This window comes from Lolium rigidum, chromosome 6 (assembly GCF_022539505.1).
Source record: "Lolium rigidum isolate FL_2022 chromosome 6, APGP_CSIRO_Lrig_0.1, whole genome shotgun sequence".
NCBI lineage: Eukaryota > Viridiplantae > Streptophyta > Magnoliopsida > Poales > Poaceae > Lolium > Lolium rigidum.
The window spans coordinates 331,225,020-331,246,508 of record NC_061513.1 but is presented as its reverse complement, the minus strand read 5'-3'; the positions used below and the strand labels follow the sequence as shown (position 1 = coordinate 331,246,508).

At 42.1% G+C, this 21,489-nt stretch overlaps 1 pseudogene; it reads left to right on the top strand.

Annotated features, from left to right (window-relative positions):
* The first annotated feature begins 1,244 nt into the window (after window positions 1-1,244).
* Window positions 1,245-19,773, top strand: LOC124664795 (annotated as a pseudogene).
* The last annotated feature ends 1,716 nt before the right edge of the window (window positions 19,774-21,489 follow it).

Genomic DNA, 21,489 nt, shown 5'->3' with positions numbered 1-21,489 from the left:
CTGAAAATTTTGATGATACTTCTACGTTGCTTGATGAGAGTGGTTCATTCGGTCCTTTCCTAGATGTTACAATTGATAGGGCTAATTAAACAAATTGATAATACTATTACACATGTTAGTTCACCTGAGTCTAGAGGGGATCCTAGTGATGATCTTGATGAAGCTTATATTGAACTTGATGATGACTTCATTGATGAATGTCATGCTACTAGAGATGCAAGTGCTCTTAAAAGTCTTCTTGCAAGATGAGCTGTTAGATATAAACTATCTCCTGATGCTAAGTTTGCCACATCTCCCATAAACATTAGAGATAAGGATTATGTTTTCTCTTTGGATTTATCTTATATATCTATTGTTGAGAAAGAACCTTTTTGTGGTACTGAAAATGAAAGTGCTATGAAATATATGAATGAACTTTCTACTTTGAGTAATTTATTTTCTGATGATATTAAGAAAAAGCACTTACTTTGTCACTAAAAAAATTCCTTTCTCTTTGAAAGGTGCAGCTAAAATTTGGTATGATAATTTGTCTCCTGGATCTATTGATAGTTCTATTGATTTGGTTAATGCTTTCTTTCAGAAATATTTCCCTTCTAGTGCTCAACAAGCTGCTTTGCAGAAAATCTTTGACTTTGTGCAAATAAATGAGGAGAAATTGCCTAAATCTTGGGCAAGATTTTGTTCTTTAATTAGAGCACTACCTAGAATTTCATTAGCTAAGTATGAACTCCTCGATATATTCTATAATGGACTAACAATATGAATGACATGTCATATAGTGGAATTGGGTAACCCTAGGTGCAACATCGGATTAAAGGGGTTCCGGCATCGGACCTCGACATAAGAGAGGGGTTTATTAGGTTTCCGCTAATTTGCAGTTTTAAATGTTGCAAGGATGTATGAATTACGCCTAAACTTGTAGAGAATGTTTTTCTGAACATTTTGGTATATTATACATCTTTTTCTGAATTAATATGAAAAAGATATGAATTATACAATTTTCTGAAAATGATAAATAATAAAAACAGAAAAAGAAAAAAGCCGCTGACATCATTATGACGCCACATGGCCTTGCCAGCCAGGTCGAGCACGGCCTCGATGTCAGAGGGTGCCAGGGCCTGCGCGGAGGGGCGCGTCGACGCGCGGCGTCCCCGCGAACCAGAAGAGGGCGGCGCCCCCGCGAACCAGAAGAGGGCGGCGCCACCCTCCAATGGTCGTCGAAGACACGCCGGCATCCATGTCCGATGGCGGCGCAGGCAGGCTCACGTCACCGGAGCGCTACGCGGCGACCTAGGGTGAGATGCGGGTACGAGCAGGAGCGCCGGCTCACCGTGGAGCTGTTGGTGACGACGGCGAGCGCGGGGGAGGTCGGAATCGCCTGCGAGAGGCGGTGGCCAGTGGCTCGGGCTCCGTCTGATTGGCGCGACTGAGGGCTCCTCGGCGGGCGCTGCTTGGTGGAGGGGGTCGAGGGCGTCACGGTGGAGCTTTTGGTGGTGTCAGCCGAGCGCGGGGAGGAGAGGAGCGGCGGCGACGGTGAGCGGTCGGGGGCTAGGGTTTGCTCCCGTGGCCAGAGAGAAAGAGGGAGAGGGAGGGAGGTGGCATGCTGGGGTTTTTCTCCGACGGCGGCGAGCTTTTATAGCCGGCCAGGGGGCGGTGGGAGCAATCCCGGGGGCCGACGCCATCGAGCGGCCAGGGGAGCTCCACCGAGCTGCTTCCAGTAGTAGAGAGGAAGAAGAAAGGGGGTTTTGCAGAAGACCCCTGAATTTTAGAATTTTCTTAGGAATAATAAAAACATGGGAGAATTTGGCATTTTTAGGGTGTTTTGAGCCAAATTTTAAAGGGTGTTTTGCACAAAATTTTAAATAGAGCAAACAACAACATTGGCAGCATTGTTTCAACACTTTTTAGTGCAAAATTTCTCAAATTAAATGCAAATGCATGCATGCACATGAACAACTAGCAACATTACTTTATTAGCAAACATGGGCTATTACACCTGGGCATGGGCAGCCCGACCCATCCCGAAAATCCAGGGCTTGGGCCAAACTGACCATGCATGCGAGGTGAGCATGGGCCTGATTTTTAGGCATACCGTCGGGCCGGGCTGGGCCTAGGTCTCACATATGTGCGAAGTAGAGAAGATGTCTTGCCCGCGTCCCAAGGACCAATGAGTTTTTCCTATGGTGGACCGGCTTGGGCCTAAAGTTTAGGCTGATGACCGGGCCTAGGCTAGGGTTTTCTACACCAGGTTTTCTTAGGCCCGACCCGAATGATGGCCAGGTATAGTTGTTACATTGATGTGGTGCGTGGTGATTGTAGGACTCATTTTGTGACGACTTTAGCCAATCCATGATCCGCGTTTGGGACTCACAGATCCCATCGCAAGTGCCTAATTCAATAGCCCATTCCCCTAAGACCAAGGTAGATGATGTGCCGGTGCCGCCACAAATATGATGAAGTCAAAGAACCGCAATGATGTGGGAGAGGGTGATGAAGGATGCACAGTAGACGATGAAATGTCTCCTCTTCACGAGGTGGTATATACTAACACCACATGTGGTAGTGACCTTGTGGAATTAAGATGTCATGCACTTTTGTTGTGGTGGTAGGTTCACACCATAGGTGTAGTGGTAGGATAAACTTGTGGTCTACTTTTGGTGATGATCATGCATGCTCCTCTTAGTTTAAGATCGAGTGTGAAATGGTCATGCTTTCTTATGACTTTCATTGATGCTTGTGATCATGTTCCTCACTAGTTCATCTTGTGGCATGCTAGTGGTATGTTGTGTTCAAAGGGAGGCATCGAGAAATCTATAATTCATGGAGGATCTGCCAAGATGAAGTCAATGATTTCTCCAACAACAACTAAATAAGGTACGATACTATGAGGAGGCACGGAAGGAGTACTAGAACTTCTTGGCAGACCAGGCTATGCCTATCTAGGCTATGGCTCATCAGTCAATGCCTCAACACCGAATGCCTCACCAACTAATGCCTCACGAGCCAATGCCTCTTCTAGTAATGCCTTTAGTACGAAAGAGTAGGGTGAAAGATTGCATCATCATCGTTCTCATCATGGTGATCGTCAAGTTCTTGTTCTTTTGATTTCTCTATGATGGGATGTAGCATGTAATAGCATGGTAAGCTTGATGCGTGTAGTTGACACGTCCGTTGGGAACCCCAAGAGGAAGGTGTGATGCGCACAGCGGCAAGTTTCCCTCAGTAAGAAACCAAGGTTTAATCGAACCAGTAGGAGTCAAGAAGCACGTTGAAGGTTGATGGCGGCGGGATGTAGTGCGGCGCAACACCGGAGATTCCGGCGCCAACGTGGAACCCGCACAACACAACCAAAGTACTTTGCCCCAATGAAACAGTGAGGTTGTCAATCTCACCGGCTTGCTGTAACAAAGGATTAACCGTATTGTGTGGAAGATGATTGTTTGCGAGAGAAAATAGTAAAACAAGTATTGCAGACAGATTTGTATTTCAAGTATTAAAAGAATGGACCGGGGTCCACAGTTCACTAGAGGTGTCTCTCCCATAAGATAAAAGCATGTTGGGTGAACAAATTACAGTCGGGCAATTGACAAATAGAGAGGGCATAACAATGCACATACATGACATGATAAGTATAGTGAGATTTAATTGGGCATTACGACAAAGTACATAGACCGCCATCCAACCGCATCTATGCCTAAAAAGTCCACCTTTCAGGTTATCGTCCGAACCCCCTCCAGTATTAAGTTGCTAACAACAGACAATTGCATTAAGTATGGTGCGTAATGTAATCAACAACTACATCCTCGGACATAGCGCCAATGTTTTATCCCTAGTGGCAACAGCACAACACAACCTTAGAACTTTTTGTCACTGTCCCAGGTGTCAATGCAGGCATGAACCCACTATCGAGCATAAATACTCCCTCTTGGAGTTAAAAGCAAAAACTTGGCCAGAGCCTCTACTAGTAACGGAGAGCATGCAAGATCATAAACAACACATATGTAATAACTTGATAATTAACATGACATGGTATTATCTATCCATCGGATCCCGACAAACACAACATAGAGTATTACAGATAGATGATCTTGATCATGTTAGGCAGCTCACAAGATCCAACAATGAAGCACAATGAGGAGAAGACAACCATCTAGCTACTGCTATGGACCCATAGTCCAGGGGTGAACTACTCACTCATCACTCCGGAGGCGACCATGGCGGTGTAGAGTCCTCCGGGAGATGAATCCCCTCTCCGGCAGGGTGCCGGAGGAGATCTCTAGAATCCCCCGAGATGGGATCGGCGGCGGCGGCGTCTCAGTAAGTTTTTCCGTATCGTGGTTTTTCGCCTCACGGGTTTCGCGACGGAGGCTTTAAGTAGGCGGAAGGGCAGAGTCGGGGGCCTGACGAGGGGCCCACACCATAGGGCGGCGCGGGCCCCCCTTGGCCGCGCCGCCATGTGGTGTCGCCACCTCGTGGCCCCACTTCGTATGTTCTTCGGTCTTCTGGAAGCTCCGTGGAAAAATAGGCCCCCGGGTCTTCGTTTCGTCCAATTCCGAGAATATTTCGTTACTAGGATTTCGAAACCAAAAACAGCAGAAAACGAGAACCGGCACTTCGGCATCTTTTTAATAGGTTAGTTCCAGAAAATGCACGAATATGACATAAAGTGTGCATAAAACATGTAGGTATCATCAATAATATGGCATAAAACATAAGAAATTATCGATACGTCGGAGACGTATCAAGCATCCCCAAGCTTAGTTCTGCTCGTCCCGAGCAGGTAAAACGATAACAAAGATAATTTTTGAAGTGATATGCCATCATAACCTTGATCATACTATTTGTAAACATATGTAGTGGATGCAGCGATCAAAACAATGGTAATGACATGAGTAAACAAGTGAATCATAAAGCAAAGACTTTTCATGAATAGTACTTCAAGACAAGTATTAATAAGTCTTGCATAAGAGTTAACTCATAAAGCAATAAATCAAAGTAAAGGTATTGAAGCAACACAAAGGAAGATTAAGTTTCAGCGGTTGCTTTCAACTTGTAACATGTATATCTCATGGATAATTGTCAACATAGAGTAATATAACAAGTACAATATGCAAGTATGTAGGAATCAATGCACGGTTAATCACAAGTGTTTGCTTCTCGAGGTGGAGAGAGATAGGTGAACCGACTCAACATAAAAGTAAAAAGAATGGTCCTTCAAAGAGGAAAGCATCGATTGCTATATTTGTGCTAGAGCTTTTATTTTGAAAACATGAAACAATTTTGTCAACGGTAGTAATAAAGCATATGAGTTATGTACATTATATCTTACAAGTTGCAAGTCTCATGCATAGTATACTAATAGTGCCCGCACCTTGTCCTAATTAACTTGGACTACCGGATCTTTGCAATGCACATGTTTTGACCAAGTGTCACAATGGGGTACCTCCATGCCGCCCTGTACAAAGGTCTAAGGAGAAAGCTCGCATTTTGGATTTCTCGCTTTTGATTATTCTCAACTTAGACATCCGTACCGGGACAACATGGACAACGAGATAATGGACTCCTCTTTAATGCATAAGCATGTGGCAAAAATTATTATTCTCATATGAGATTGAGGATATATGTCCAAACTGAAACTTCCACCATGAATCATGGCTTTAGTTAGCGGCCCAAAGTTCTTCTCTAACAATATGCATGCTCCAACCATGAAGGTGGTAGATCTCTCTTGCTTCGGACAAGACGGACATGCATAGCAACTCACATGATATCCAACAAAGAATAGTTGATGGCGTCCCCAGAAACATGGTTATCGCACAACAAGCAACTTAATAAGAGATAAAGTGCATAAGTACATATTCAATACCACACTAGTTTTTAAGCTATTTGTCCCATGAGCTATATATTGCAAAGGTGAATGATGGAATTTTAAAGGTAGCACTCAAGCAATTTACTTTGGAATGGCGGATAAATACCATGTAGTAGGTAGGTATGGTGGACACAAATGGCATAGTGGTTGGCTCAAGTATTTTGGATGCATGAGAAGTATTCCCTCTCGATACAAGGTTTAGGCTAGCAAGGTTATTTGAAACAAACACAAGGATGAACGGTACAGCAAAACTCACATAAAAGACATATGGTAAACATTATAAGACTCCATACCGTCTTCCTTGTTGTTCAAAACTCAATACTAGATGTTATCTAGACTCTAGAGAAACCAAATATGCAAATCAAATTAGCAAGCTCTAAGTATTTCTTCATTAATGGGTGCAAAGTATATGATGCAAGAGCTTAAACATGAGCACAACAATTGCCAAGTATCAAATTATCCAAGACATTTTAGAGTTACTACATGTAGCATTTTCCAATTCCAACCATATAACAATTTAACGAAGATGAAACTTCGCCATGAATACTATGAGTAGAGCCTAAGGACATACTTGTCCATATGCTACAGCGGAGCGTGTCTCTCTCCCACAAAGTGAATGCTAGGATCCATTTTATTCAAACAAAACAAAAACAAAAACAAACCGACGCTCCAAGCAAAGTGCATAAGATGTGACGAAATAAAAATATAGTTTCGGGGGAGGAACCCGATAATGTTGTCGATGAAGAAGGGGATGCCTTGGGCATCCCCAAGCTTAGACGCTTGAGTCTTCTTAGAATATGCAGGGGTGAACCACCGGGGCATCCCCAAGCTTAGAGCTTTCACTCTCCTTGATCATATTGCATCATACTCCTCTCTTGATCCTTGAAAACTTCCTCCACACCAAACTCGAAACAACTCATTAGAGAGTTAGTGCATAATAAAAATTCACATGTTCAGAGGTGACAAAGTCATTCTTAACACTTCTGGACATTGCATAAAGCTACTGGACATTAATGGATCAAAGAAATTCATCCAACACAGCAAAAGAGGCAATGCGAAATAAAAGACAGAATCTGTCAAAACAGAACAGTCCGTAAAGATGGATTTTATTAGGCCACCAGACTTGCTCAAACAAAAATGCTCAAATTGAATGAAAGTTGCGTACATATCTGAGGATCATGCTCGTAAATTGGCTTAATTTTCTGAGCTACCTACAGGGAGATAGACCCAGATTCGTGACAGCAAAGAAATCTGGAACTGCGCAGTAATCCAAATCTAGTACTTACTTTTCTATCAAAGACTTTACTTGGCACAACAAAACATAAAACTAAGATAAGGAGAGGTTGCTACAGTAGTAAACAACTTCCAAGACACAAATATAAAACAAAAATACTGTAATAAAAACATGGGTTGTCTCCCATAAGCGCTTTTCTTTAACGCCTTTCAGCCTAGGCGCGAAAGTGTATCTCAAGTAACATCGAGAGATGAAGCATCAACATCATAATTTGTTCTAATAATAGAATCATAAGGTACCTTCATTCTCTTTCTAGGGAAGTGTTCCATACCTTTCTTGAGAGGAAATTGATATTTAATATTACCTTCCTTCATATCAATAGTAGCACCAACGGTTCGAAGAAAAGGTCTTCCCAATATAATGGGGCAAGATGCATTGCATTCAATATCCAAGACAACAAAATCAACGGGGACAAGGTTATGTTGGAGATATGCCCAAGAGGCAATAATAAAAGTGGTTATTATATATCTTATGTTTATGATAAATGTTTATATACCATGCTATAATTGTATTAACCGAAACATTGATACATGTGTGATATGTAAACAACAAAGAGTCCCTAGTATGCCTCTTAACTAGCTTGTTGATTAATGGATGATTAGTTTCATAATCATGAACATTGGATGTTATTAATAACAAGGTTATATCATTGTATGAATGATGTAATGGATACACCCAATTAAGCGTAGCATAAGATCTCGTCATTAAGTTATTTGCTATAAGCTTTCAATACATAGTTACCTAGTCCTTATGACCATGAGATCATGTAAATCACTTATACCGGAAAGGTACTTTGATTACACCAAACGCCACTCTGCGTAAATGGGTGGTTATAAAGGTGGGATTAAGTATCCGGAAAGTATGAGTTGAGGCATATGGATCAACGAGTGGGATTTGTCCATCCCGATGACGGATAGATATACTCTGGGCCCTCTCGGTGGAATGTCGTCTAATGTCTTGCAAGCATATGAATAAGTTCATAAGAGACCACATACCACGGTACGAGTAAAGAGTACTTGTCGGAGACGAGGTTGAACAAGGTATAGTGTGATACCGAAGATCAAACCTCGGACAAGTAAAATATCGCGAGACAAAGGGAATTGGTATTGTATGTGAATGGTTCATTCGATCACTAAAGTCATCGTTGAATATGTGGGAGCCATTATGGATCTCCAGATCCCACTATTGGTTATTGGTCGGAGTGAGTACTCAACCATGTCCGCATAGTTCACGAACCGTAGGGTGACACACTTAAAGTTGGATGTTGAAATGGTAGTACTTGAATATGGAATGGAGTTCGAATATTTGTTCGGAGTCCCGGATGAGATCCCGGACATCACGAGGAGTTCCGGAATGGTCCGGAGAATAAGATTCATATATAGGATGTCATTTTATGTGAATTAAAATGTCGCGGAAGGTTCTATGGAAGGTTCTAGAAGGTTCTAGAAAAGTCCGGAAGAAACCACCAAGAAAGGTGGAGTCCACATGGGACTCCACCTCCATGGCCGGCCAACCCTAGTGGGGGAGGAGTCCCAAGTGGACTCCCCTTAGGGGGCCGGCCCCCCCCATATGGGAGGTGGAACTCCCACCTTTGGTGGGAGTCCTAGCTTGGCTAGGTTTCCCCTCCCTTTGGAAGGTTTTTGGTTCGGGTCTTATTCGAAGACTTGGACACCAACTCTTGGGGATACACCTATATAATGAGGGGCCAAGGGAGGGGGCCGGCCACCCCAAGACCACAAGCTGGCCGCCCCCCTTGAAGTGGCTGGCCACCCCCTCCCAAACCCTAGCCGCCCCCTCTGATGTCTACGTTCCCCCTCCTTTCCTGTAGACAGTGTTGGGCCTCCAAGAGCAGAGGTTTGTAGAACAGCGGCAAGTTTTCCCTTAAGTGGATCACCCAAGGTTTATCGAACTCAGGGAGGAAGAGGTCAAAGATATCCCTCTCATGCAACCCTGCAACCACAAAGCAAGAAGTCCCTTGTGTCCCCAACACACCTAATAGGTGCACTAGTTCGGCGAAGAGATAGTGAAATACAGGTGGTATGAATAAGTATGAGCAGTAGCAACGGTGCCAGAAAATAGCTTGTCGGCGTGTAGTTGATGGTGGTAGTATTGCGAGCGAGTAGTAACGCGATAGAAACAAGTAAACAAGCAGCGATAGCGATATTTAGGAACAAGGCCTAGGGATTACACTTTCACTAGTGGACACTCTCAACATTGATCACATAACGAGAATAGATAAATGCATACTCTACACTTTTGTTGGATGATGAACACATTGCGTAGGATTACACGAACCCTCAATGCCGGAGTTAACAAGCTCCACAATAATGCTCATGTTTAAGTAACCTTATAGTGTAAGATAGATCAAAGGACTAAACCAAGTACTAACATAGCATGCACACTTGTCACCTTCATGCATATGTAGGAGGAATAGATCACATCAATATTATCATAGCAATAGTTAACTTCGCAATCTACAAGAGATCATGATCATAGCATAAACCAAGTACTAACACGGTGCACACACTCGTCACCTTTACACACGTGCGGGAGGAATAGAACTACTTTAATAACTTTGCTAGAGTAGCACATAGATAGTAGTGATACAAAACTCATATGAATCTCAATCATGTAAAGCAGCTCATGAGATCATTGTATTGAGGTACATGGGAGAGAGATGAACCACATAGCTACAGCGGAGCCCTCAGCCTCGGGGGTGGATTACTCCCTCCTCATCATGGAGGCAGCGATGGCGGTGAAGATGGCGGTGAAGACGGCGATGGAGGTGGCTCCGGGGGCAATTCCCCGTCCCGGCAGGGTGCCGAAACAGAGTTCTGTCCCCGAATTGGAGTTTCGCGATGGTGGCGGCGCCCCGGAGTCTTTCTCGGAGTTTCGTCAATTGGTACTGCATTTTTAGGTCGAAAGGGCTTTTATAGGCGAAGAGGCGGCGCAGGGGGCACACTGGGGCGCCACACCCTAGGCCGGCGCGGCCGGGGTCCGGCCCGCGCCGCCATGTGGTGTGGTGGCCCCCGGCCCCTCTCCGACTCTTCTTCGGTGTTCGGAGCCTTCCGGGAAAAATAGGAGGTTTGGCGTTGATTTCGTCCAATTCCGAGAATATTGCCCGAACAGCCTTTCTGGAACCAAAAACAGCAGAAAACAGCAACTGGCCTTTCGGCATCTTGTTAATAGGTTAGTTCCAGAAAATGCACGAATATGACATAAAGTGTGCATAAAACATGTAGATAACATCAATAATGTGTCATGGAACATAAGAAATTATCGATACGTTGGAGACGTATCAGCATCCCTAAGCTTAGTTCCGCTCGTCCCGAGCGAGTAAAACGATAACAAAGATAATTTCTGGAGTGACATGCCATCATAACCTTGATCATACTATTTGTAAAGCATATGTAGTGAATGCAGCGATCAAAACAATGTATATGTCATGAGTAAACAAGTGAATCATATAGCAAAGACTTTTCATGAATAGCACTTTCAAGACAAGCATCAATAAGTCTTGCATAAGAGTTAACTCATAAAGCAATAATTCAAAGTAAAGGTATTGAAGCAACACAAAGGAAGATTAAGTTTCAGCGGTTGCTTTCAACTTGTAACATGTATATCTCATGGATATTGTCAACATAGAGTAATATAACAAGTGCAATAAGCAAGTATATAGGAATCAATGCACAGTTCACACAAATGTTTGCTTCTTGAGGTAGAGAGAGATAGGTGAACTGACTCAACAATAAAAGTAAAAGAATGGTCCTTCAAAGAGGAAAGCATCGATTGCTATATTTGTGCTAGAGCTTTTATTTTGAAAACATAAAGAGAGCATAAAAATAAAGTTTTGAGAGGTGTATGTTGTTGTCAACGAATGGTAGCGGGTACTCTAACCCCCTTGCCAGACAAACCTTCAAAGAGCGGCTCCCATTTTATTTTTGGATGGCACTCCTTCCAACCTTTCTTTCACAAACCATGGCTAACCGAATCCTCGGGTGCCTGCCAACAATCTCATACCATGAAGGAGTGCCTTTTTATTTTAGTTTTATTATGATGACACTCCTCCCAACCTTTGCTTACACAAGCCATGGCTAACCGAATCCTTCGGGTGCCGTCCAACAATCACATACCATGGAGGAGTGTCTATTTTTGTTAATTAATTTGGGACTGGAAATCCCATTGCCAGCTCTTTTTGCAAAATTATTGGATAAGCGGATGAAGCCACTAGTCCATTGGTGAAAGTTGCCCAACAAGATTGAAAGATAAACACCACATACTTCCTCATGAGCTATAAAACATTGACACAAATCAGAGGTGATAAATTTTGAATTGTTTAAAGGTAGCACTCAAGCAATTTACTTTGGAATGGCAGGAAATACCATGTAGTAGGTAGGTATGGTGGACACAAATGGCATAGTGTTGTTTGGCTCAAGGATTTGGATGCATGAGAAGTATTCCCTCTCGATACAAGGTTTAGGCTAGCAAGGTTGTTTGAAGCAAGCACAAGTATGAACTAGTACAGCAAAACTCACATAAAAGACATATTACAAGCATTATAAGACTATACATCGTCTTCCTTGTTGTTCAAACACCTTACTAGAAATTATCTAGACCTTAGAGAGACCAATTATGCAAACCAAATTTTAGCATGCTCTATGTATTCTTCACTAATAGGTGCAAAGTATATGATGCAAGAGCTTAAACATGAGCACAACAATTGCCAAGTATCACATTACCCAAGACATTATAGCAATTACTACATGTAGCATTTTCCAATTCCAACCATATAACAATTTAACGAAGAAGAAACTTCGCCATGAATATTATGAGCTAAGAACACATGTGTTCATACGAACCAGCGGAGCGTGTCTCTCTCCCACACAAGCATGATGTAATCCAATTTATTCAAACACAAACAAAAACAAAAGCAAACAAACAGACGCTCCAAGTAAAATACATAAGATGTGACGGAATAAAAATATAGTTTCAGGGGAGGAACCTGATAATTTTGTCGATGAAGAAGGGGATGCCTTGGGAATCCCCAAGCTTAGACGCTTGAGTCTTCTTGATATATGCAGGGGTGAACCACCGGGGCATCCCCAAGCTTAGAGCTTTCACTCTCCTTGATCGTAGTATATCATCCCCCTCTCTTGACCCTTGAAAACTTCCTTCACACCAAACTCGAAACAACTCATTAGAGGGTTAGTGCACAATAAAAATTAACATGTTCAGAGGTGACACAATCATTCTTAACACTTCTGGACATTGCATAATGCTACTGGACATTAGTGGATCAAAGAAATTCATCCAACATAGCAAAAGAGGCAATGCGAAATAAAAGGCAGAATCTGTCAAAACAGAACAGTTCGTATTGACGAATTTTAAAATGGCACCAGACTTGCTCAAATGAAAATGCTCAAATTGAATGAAAGTTGCGTACATATCTGAGGATTATGCACGTAAATTGGCATAATTTTCTGAGCTACCTACAGGGAGGTGGACCCAGATTCGTGACAGCAAAGAAATCTGGAACTGCGCAGTAATCCAAATCTAGTACTTACTTTTCTATCAACGGCTTAACTTGGCACAACAAAACACTAAACTAAGATAAGGAGAGGTTGCTACAGTAGTAAACAACTTCCAAAACACAAATATAAAACAAAGTACTGTAGCAAAATAGCACATGGGTTATCTCCCAAGAAGTTCTTTTCTTTATAGCCATTAAGATGGGCTCAGCAGTTTTAATGATGCACTCGCAAGAAATAGTATTTGAAGCAAAAGAGAGCATCAAGAGGCAAATTCAAAACACATTTAAGCCTAACATGCTTCCTATGCAGAGGAATCTTGTACACAAATGAATTCATGAAGAACAAAGTGACAAGCATAAGAGGATAAAACACGAGTAACTTCAAGATTCTCAACATAAAGAGGGGAAACTTAATATTATTAAGATGCATATAACCATATTTCCCTCTCTCATAATAACTTTCAATAGCATCATTGATGAAATCCACAATATACCCATCACTTAAAACATTCTTATCATGGTTCATATGCATAGAAGTATCATTAATTTTGGCATAAGGAGAGTTCTTTTCATTAATAGTAATTGGAGCAGGATTATTATCAAGAATTTGAACATGGTAAACAAGTTGCATATTAAGGGAATTGTTTTTGGTAACCCAATCATGACTATGACAAGTTTCATAAGGATAGTTAGAACCTATATCATAGCATTCTTTGTAATGATCATCGGAGATCGGAGGCACAGTGTCATCATAAGAAATAGAATAGTTATCTTTCACAATCGGTTTATCTGTGTCCACACCATTATTGTTATTAGAAGGAGATGTATCAAGAACATAATGACCAGTAGCTAAATGATTTGCAAACACCTCTTCCCCAAGCTTAGATCTTTCTATATCATTATGGGAGGAAGCATGGATAGCACTGACACTATGGCAATCATTATCATCATCATTTTCAGAATTAATTTCCCAGAGATTTGCAATATCAAAAGTAGTGTGCTCATTCAAATCATGATTGCTAATGTATGTAGAGGGCATAGGAAGATCATCGTATTCAGATTCATTATCACAATAATCATCAGGAGCAACATACTTACGGTTACCTATCGTTATCTCATATACGCGGGGATATCGTTGTTACCTCTTTCTTTTTATTCCCCTTATTCTTCTTCTTCTTCTTCGTTCCCTTCTTCTTCTTCTCCTTCTCCTTTTCCTCGTTCCCTTCTTCAGGAGGGAGAGGCTTGAAGGGTAGCTTGTCCGCATAACCTGATTTACTTTCAGAAACAATAGAAGAAACTTGGGAGGATCCCTCCTTTTCATTAATTAGTTGAAAACACACAGCGGTCCTATCATATTTTGGCAAGGTGTCATTTTCTAAAATATTTTGTATGTAAGTATTTGTATGGCTATTATCAATGCAATAAGAAAAACACCCATGCAAGACATCATCAATATCAAGATCACTCATATGTAACAAAGAGATTTTTCTCGACAGTTCTTCACACCCCAAAAATAAAGTAAGTTCATCATGCTGATTAGGAGTAATTTCATCATCACAATACAAATTTGCAGCACTCATTGGGTTCAAATTATCATTGGAGGAGCATTGAAAATTAAAATGACCCACTTCATGGCAAACTTCACAAATAAAAGGATAGAGGGCACAAACTTTTTACCAAGATCATCTAAAGCCCTAAACCACTTTCTAGTTTTTTCATTAGCATGATGGATACAATATTCATCTTTGATTTGATTAATTCCACAAGGTCTATGTATTCCACAAAAATTAACATGCTTATAGGAAATAGCATTCTTAGGAGTTTGAGCATGCTTATTGCAATAATTAACAACAATTTCATTCTTCATGCAAGCCTCTTTAAAAGGTTCATGATACTTATCAAAATTCTTTTTAGGCAATTCAAAATGAGAAGCAAAGGCTTTATAAAGATTTGCAGCAACTTGAGAGTCAAGACCATAAGTAGCACTCATATTTCGAAATTTATTGGTATCCATAAAAGCTTCAATGCATTCATAATCATAATTTATACCTGACTCTTTACCTTTGTCGTTCTCCCATCCTTCAGCGTTGTCCTCAATCCGATCAAGAAGATCCCACCTAGCTTCAACCTCCTTGCTTGTGAAAGATCCCTCCGAACACGCGTCCAGATAGTCCTTGTGTTGTCCTGAAAGCCTCGCATAAAAATTATTAACAATAACATTACGGGGGAGCTCATGAATGGGACATTTGAGCATTAGTGACTTCAATCTCCCCCACGCTTGAGAAATACTCTCTCCATCACGAGGATAAAAGTTATAAATATAATTCCTATCAATATGCACTTCATGAGGAGGATAAAATTTAGAATAAAAGAGAGATGCAATTTCCTCCCAACCAAGAGAATGCCTATTCTCCAACAATTTATACCAATGCGCCGCTTTACCAGACAGCGAAACGAGAGAATAGCTTCTTCCTCACTTCATCCATAGAGATACCTGCACACTTGAATAACCCGCATAATTCGTGCAAAAACAGTAAATGATCTCTAGGATGGACAGTTCCATCCCCTTTATAGTGGTTATCCATAACACGTTCAATAATTTTCATAGGTATTTTATACGGAATACTTTCAGCAGGTGGATTCAAAATATCAGGAGCATCATTAGAGTTATCGTATATGGAAGATAAAGCATTATCAGAACAAATTTTCTCCCCTAAAGATGGGAAGTTAAAAAGATCACAAAAACTAGCTTCCCCAAGCTTAGACTTCTCCATAGCATTAGCAGTAATTGCATTCATACTAATAACATCGCTACTAACATGCAAATAAGGTTCCATAGGTTTTTTAATTTCCGCATCAAACAATTCTAAATCAGGAAAAAGATTAAAAAGCTCACTAATTTTTTTGTTGTTTTCCATTATGCCTAACTAGTGTAAACAAGAAACAAAAAGTTGCAATTGCAGGATCTAAAGGAAATAGCTTCGAGTACTTACAAGGCGCCGGAAAATAGCTTGGTAGCCGAGGTCCGGAGTGTGAGTACCTTTTACCTTTCCTCCCCGGCAACGGCGCCAGAAAATAGCTTGATGTCTACGTTCCCCCTCCTTTCCTGTAGACAGTGTTGGGCCTCCAAGAGCAGAGGTTTGTAGAACAGCAGCAAGTTTTCCCTTAAGTGGATCACCCAAGGTTTATCGAACTCAGGGAGGAAGAGGTCAAAGATATCCCTCTCATGCAACCCTGCAACCACAAAGCAAGAAGTCCCTTGTGTCCCCAACACACCTAATAGGTGCACTAGTTCGGCGAAGAGATAGTGAAATACAGGTGGTATGAATAAGTATGAGCAGTAGCAACGGTGCCAGAAAATAGCTTGCTGGCGTGTAGTTGATGGTGGTAGTATTGCAGCGAGTAGTAACGCTAGTAAAACGAGTAAACAAGCAGCGATAGCGATATTTAGGAACAAGGCCTAGGGATTACACTTTCACTAGTGGACACTCTCAACATTGATCACATAACGGAATAGATAAATGCATACTCTACACTTTTGTTGGATGATGAACACATTGCGTAGGATTACACGAACCCTCAATGCCGGAGTTAACAAGCTCCACAATAATGCTCATGTTTAAGTAACCTTATAGTGTAAGATAGATCAAAGGACTAAACCAAGTACTAACATAGCATGCACACTCGTCACCTTCATGCATATGTAGGAGGAATAGATCACATCAATATTATCATAGCAATAGTTAACTTCGCAATCTACAAGAGATCATGATCATAGCATAAACCAAGTACTAACACGGTGCACACACTGTCACCTTTACACACGTGCGGGAGGAATAGAACTACTTTAATAACTTTGCTAGAGTAGCACATAGATAGTAGTGATACAAAACTCATATGAATCTCAATCATGTAAAGCAGCTCATGAGATCATTGTATTGAGGTACATGGGAGAGAGATGAACCACATAGCTACAGCGGAGCCCTCAGCCTCGGGGGTGGATTACTCCCTCCTCATCATGGAGGCAGCGATGGCGGTGAAGATGGCGGTGAAGACGGCGATGGAGGTGGCTCCGGGGGCAATTCCCCGTCCCGGCAGGGTGCCGAAACAGAGTTCTGTCCCCCGAATTGGAGTTTCGCGATGGTGGCGGCGCCCCTGGAGTCTTTCTGGAGTTTCGTCAATTGGTACTGCATTTTTAGGTCGAAAGGGCTTTTATAGGCGAAGAGGCGGCGCAGGGGGGCACACGGGGCGCCACACCCTAGGCCGGCGCGGCCGGGGTCCGGCCCGCGCCGCCATGTGGTGTGGTGGCCCCCGGCCCCTCTCCGACTCTTCTTCGGTGTTCCGGAGCCTTCGGGAAAAATAGGAGGTTTGGCGTTGATTTCGTCCAATTCCGAGAATATTGCCCGAACAGCCTTTCCGGAACCAAAAACAGCAGAAAACGACAAGCTGGCCTTTCGGCATCTTGTTAATAGGTTAGTTCCAGAAAATGCACGAATATGACATAAAGTGTGCATAAAACATGTAGATAACATCAATAATGTGTCATGGAACATAAGAAATTATCGATACGTTGGAGACGTATCACCCTCTCCTCCATATCTTCCGCGTAGCTTTAGCGAAGCTCCGCCAGAGTTCTCCACCACCACCGACACCACGCCGTCGTGCTGTCGGATTCAAGAGGAGCTACTACTTCCGCTGCCCGCTGGAACGGGAGGTGGACGTCGTCTTCATCAACAACCGAACGTGTGACCGAGTACGGAGGTGCTGCCCGTTCGTGGCGCCGGAACCGATCGTGATCAAGATCTTCTACGCGCTTTTGCAAGCGGCAAGTGAACGTCTACCGCAGCAACAAGAGCCTCATCTTGTAGGCTTTGGAATCTCTTCAAGGGTGAGACTCGATACCCCCTCGTTGCTACCGTCTTCTAGATTGCATCTTGGCTTGGATTGCGTGTTCGCGGTAGGAAATTTTTTGTTTTCTATGCAACGTTATCATACAGTGGTATCAGAGCCAGGTCTATGCATAGATGGTTGCACGAGTAGAACACAATGGTTTTGTGGGCGTTGATGCTCTTGTTATCTTTAGTTGAGTACTTTGCATCTTTATGGCATAGTGGGATGAAGCGGCTCGGACTAACTTTACATGACCGCGTTCATGAGACTTGTTCCTCGTTCGACATGCAACTTGTATTGCATAAGAGGCTTTGCGGGTGTCTGTCTCTCCTACTATAGTAAAGATTCAATTTACTCTTCTATTGACAACATTAGTATCAACGTTGTGGTTCATGTTCGTAGGTAGATTAGATCTATATCGAAAACCCTAAACCACGTAAAATATGCAAACCAAATTAGAGAGCGTCTAACTTGTTTTTGCGGGGTTTGGTGATGTGATATGGCCATAATGTGATGATGAATATGTATGAGATGATCATTATTGTATTGTGGCAACCGGCAGGAGCCTTATGGTTGTCTTTATACTTCATGTTGAGTAGTATTTCAAAGTAGTTGTAATAGTAGCTACATGGAGGACAATCATGGAGACGGCGCCATTGACCTTGACGCTACGCCGACGATGATGGAGATCATGCCCGAAGATGATGGAGATCATGTCCGTGCTTTGGAGATGAAGATCAAAGGCGCAAAGACAAAAGGGCCATATCATATCACATATGAACTGCATGTGATGTTAATCCTTTTATGCATCTTATTTTGCTTAGATCGCGACGGTAGCATTATAAGATGATCCCTCACTAAAATCTCAAGATAATAAAGTGTTCATCCTTAGTAGCACCGTTATCAAGTCTTGTCGTTTCGAAGCATCTCGTGATGATCGGGTGTGATAGATTCAATAAGTACATACAACGGGTGCAAGACAGTTTTGCACATGCGGATACTAAGGTGGCCTTGACGAGCCTAGCATGTACGGACATGGTCTCGGAACACATGATACCGAAAGGTAGAGCATGAATCATATGATTGATATGATGAACACTTTGAGTGTTCGCCATTGAAATCACACCTTTTCTCGTGATGATCGGGTTTAGGTGCGGTAGATTTGGTTCGTGTGATCACTAAGACAATGCGAGGGATATTGTTTTGAGTGGGAGTTCACCTAGATTTTTAATTATGTTGAATTAAAATTTGAACTCATTTTGTCATAAACTTAGTCTAAACTATTGCAAATATATGTTGTAGAGATGGCGTCCCCAATCAATTTTAACCGGTTCCTAGAAAAGAAAAGCTTAAGAGCAACGGTAGCAACTTCACCGACCGGTTCCGTCATGTGAGGATCTTCCTCTGCGGCGGAAATCTGCAATATGTGCTTGATGCACCGCTAGGTGACCCTCCTGCGAAACTGAAACCGATGAAGTAAAAGCTGTTTACGAGACTCGGAAAACTCGGTACTCTCAAGTTCGGTGTGCCATCTCGTGCGATCCGGAATCCGATCTTCAAAAACGTTTTGAGCACCACGATCCTCATGAGTTGATGAATGAGCTGAAAGCTATTTTTGAGACTCATGCGGCCGTGGAATGCTATGAAGCATCGAAACATTTCTTCGATCTGTATGATGGAAGAAGGCAGCTCCATTAGTGAGCACATGCTCGCCATGACCGGGCATGCGAAGAAACTCGATGACTTGGGAATAGTGATTCCTAACGGATCGGGGATTAATCGTGTCCTTCAATCACCGCCACCAAGTTACAAGAACTTTGTGATGAACTACAATATGCGAGAACATGAACAAGGAGTTACCTGAACTCTTTGGCATGCTAAAAGCTGCTGAGATTGAGATCAAGAAAGAGCACCAAGTGTTGATGGTCAACAAGACCACCGGTTTCAAGAAACGAGGGCAAGTCTAAGGGAAAATTCAAGAAGGGTGGCAAGAAAGCTGCCACGCCTCCTATGAAACCTAAGAACGGCCCTAAGCCTGATGCTGAGTGCTATTACTGCAAGGAGAAGGGACACTGGAAGCGTAATTGCTCCAAGTATTTGGCAGATCTGAAGAGCGGCCTTGTCAAGAAGAAGAAAGAAGGTATATCTGATATACATGTTATAGATGTTCATTTCACTGGTTCTCGTTCTAGTACCTGGGTATTTGATACTGGTTCGGTTGCTCATATTTGTAACTCGAAACAGGAACTAAAGAATAAACGACAACTGCTGAAAGATGAAGTGACGATGCGCGTTGGAAACGGATCCAAGGTCAATGTGATCGCGATCGGCACACTTCCTCTACATCTACCTTCGGGATTAGTTTTAAGCCTAAATAATTGTTATTATGTACCTGCGTTGAGCATGAACATTATATCCGGATCTTGTTTAATGCAAGACGGTTATTCATTCAAGTCTGAGAATAATGGTTGTTCTATTTTTATGAATAATATCTTTTATGGTCGAGCACACTGAAAAGAATGGCTTATTTCTATTAGATCTCGATAGTAGTGATACGCATATACATAACATTGATGCTAAGCGAATTAAATTGAATGATAATTCTACTTATATGTGGCACTCGTCGTCTTGGTCATATTGGAGTGAAACGCATGAAGAAACTCCATACTAATGGATTACTTGAATCACTTGACTTTGAGTCACTTGATAGATGCGAAGCATGTCCGATGGGAAAAATGACTAAGACTCCATTTTACGGTATGATGGAGCGAGCTAATGAATTATTGGAAATCATACATACCGATGTGTGCGGACCAATGAGCGTAGCATCACGCGGTGGTTATCGTTATGTTCTAACCTTCACGGATGATGCGAGTAGATATGGGTATATCTATTTCATGAAACATAAATCCGAAACTTTCGAGAAGTTTAAGGAATTCCAAAGTGAAGTAGAAAATCAACGTAACAAGAAGATCAAATTTCTACGATCCGATCGTGGAGGTGAATATCTGAGTTATGAGTTTGGCATGCATTTAAATAAATGCGGAATACTTTCACAATTGACACCGCCGGGAACACCACAACGAAACGGTGTGTCCGAACGTCGTAATCGAACTCTCTTAGATATGGTTCGTTCTATGATGTCTCTTACTGATTTGCCGTTATCATTTTGGAGTTATGCATTAGAGACAGCCGCATTCACTTTAAATAGAGCACCATCAAAATCCGTAGAAACGACACCGTATGAATTATGGTTTAATAAGAAACCTAAGTTGTCGTTCCTTAAAGTTTGGGGTTGCGAAGCCTATGTAAAAAAGTTACAACCGGACAAGCTAGAACCCAAAGCGGAGAAATGCGTCTTCATAGGATACCCTAAGGAAACTATAGGGTACACTTTCTATCACGGATCCGAAGGCAAAATCTTTGTTGCTAAGAACGGAACCTTTCTTGAGAAAGAATTTCTCACTAAAGAAGTGACTTGGAAGAAAAGTAGAACTCGATGAGATTAATGAATCTATACTCGTTGATCAGAGTAGCGCGATGCCGGAAGTTGTACATGTACCGTCTACACCGGCAACGAGAGGAAGCTAATGATAATGATCATGAAACTTCGAACGAGGAAACTACGAACCTCGCAGATCGACAAGGGAACGTGCCACTCCTGATTGGTATGATCCTTGTCTAAATGTCATGATTGTGGATAACAATGATGAGGACCCTGTGACATATGAAGAAGCGATGATGAGCCCAGATTCCAACAAATGGCAAGAAGCCATGAAATCCGAAATGGGATCCATGTATGATAACAAAGTATGGACTTTGGTAGACTTACTTGATAGCCGAAAGGCTGTCGAGAATAAATGGATCTTCAAAAGAAAAACAGATGCTGATGGTAATATTCTTGTCTAT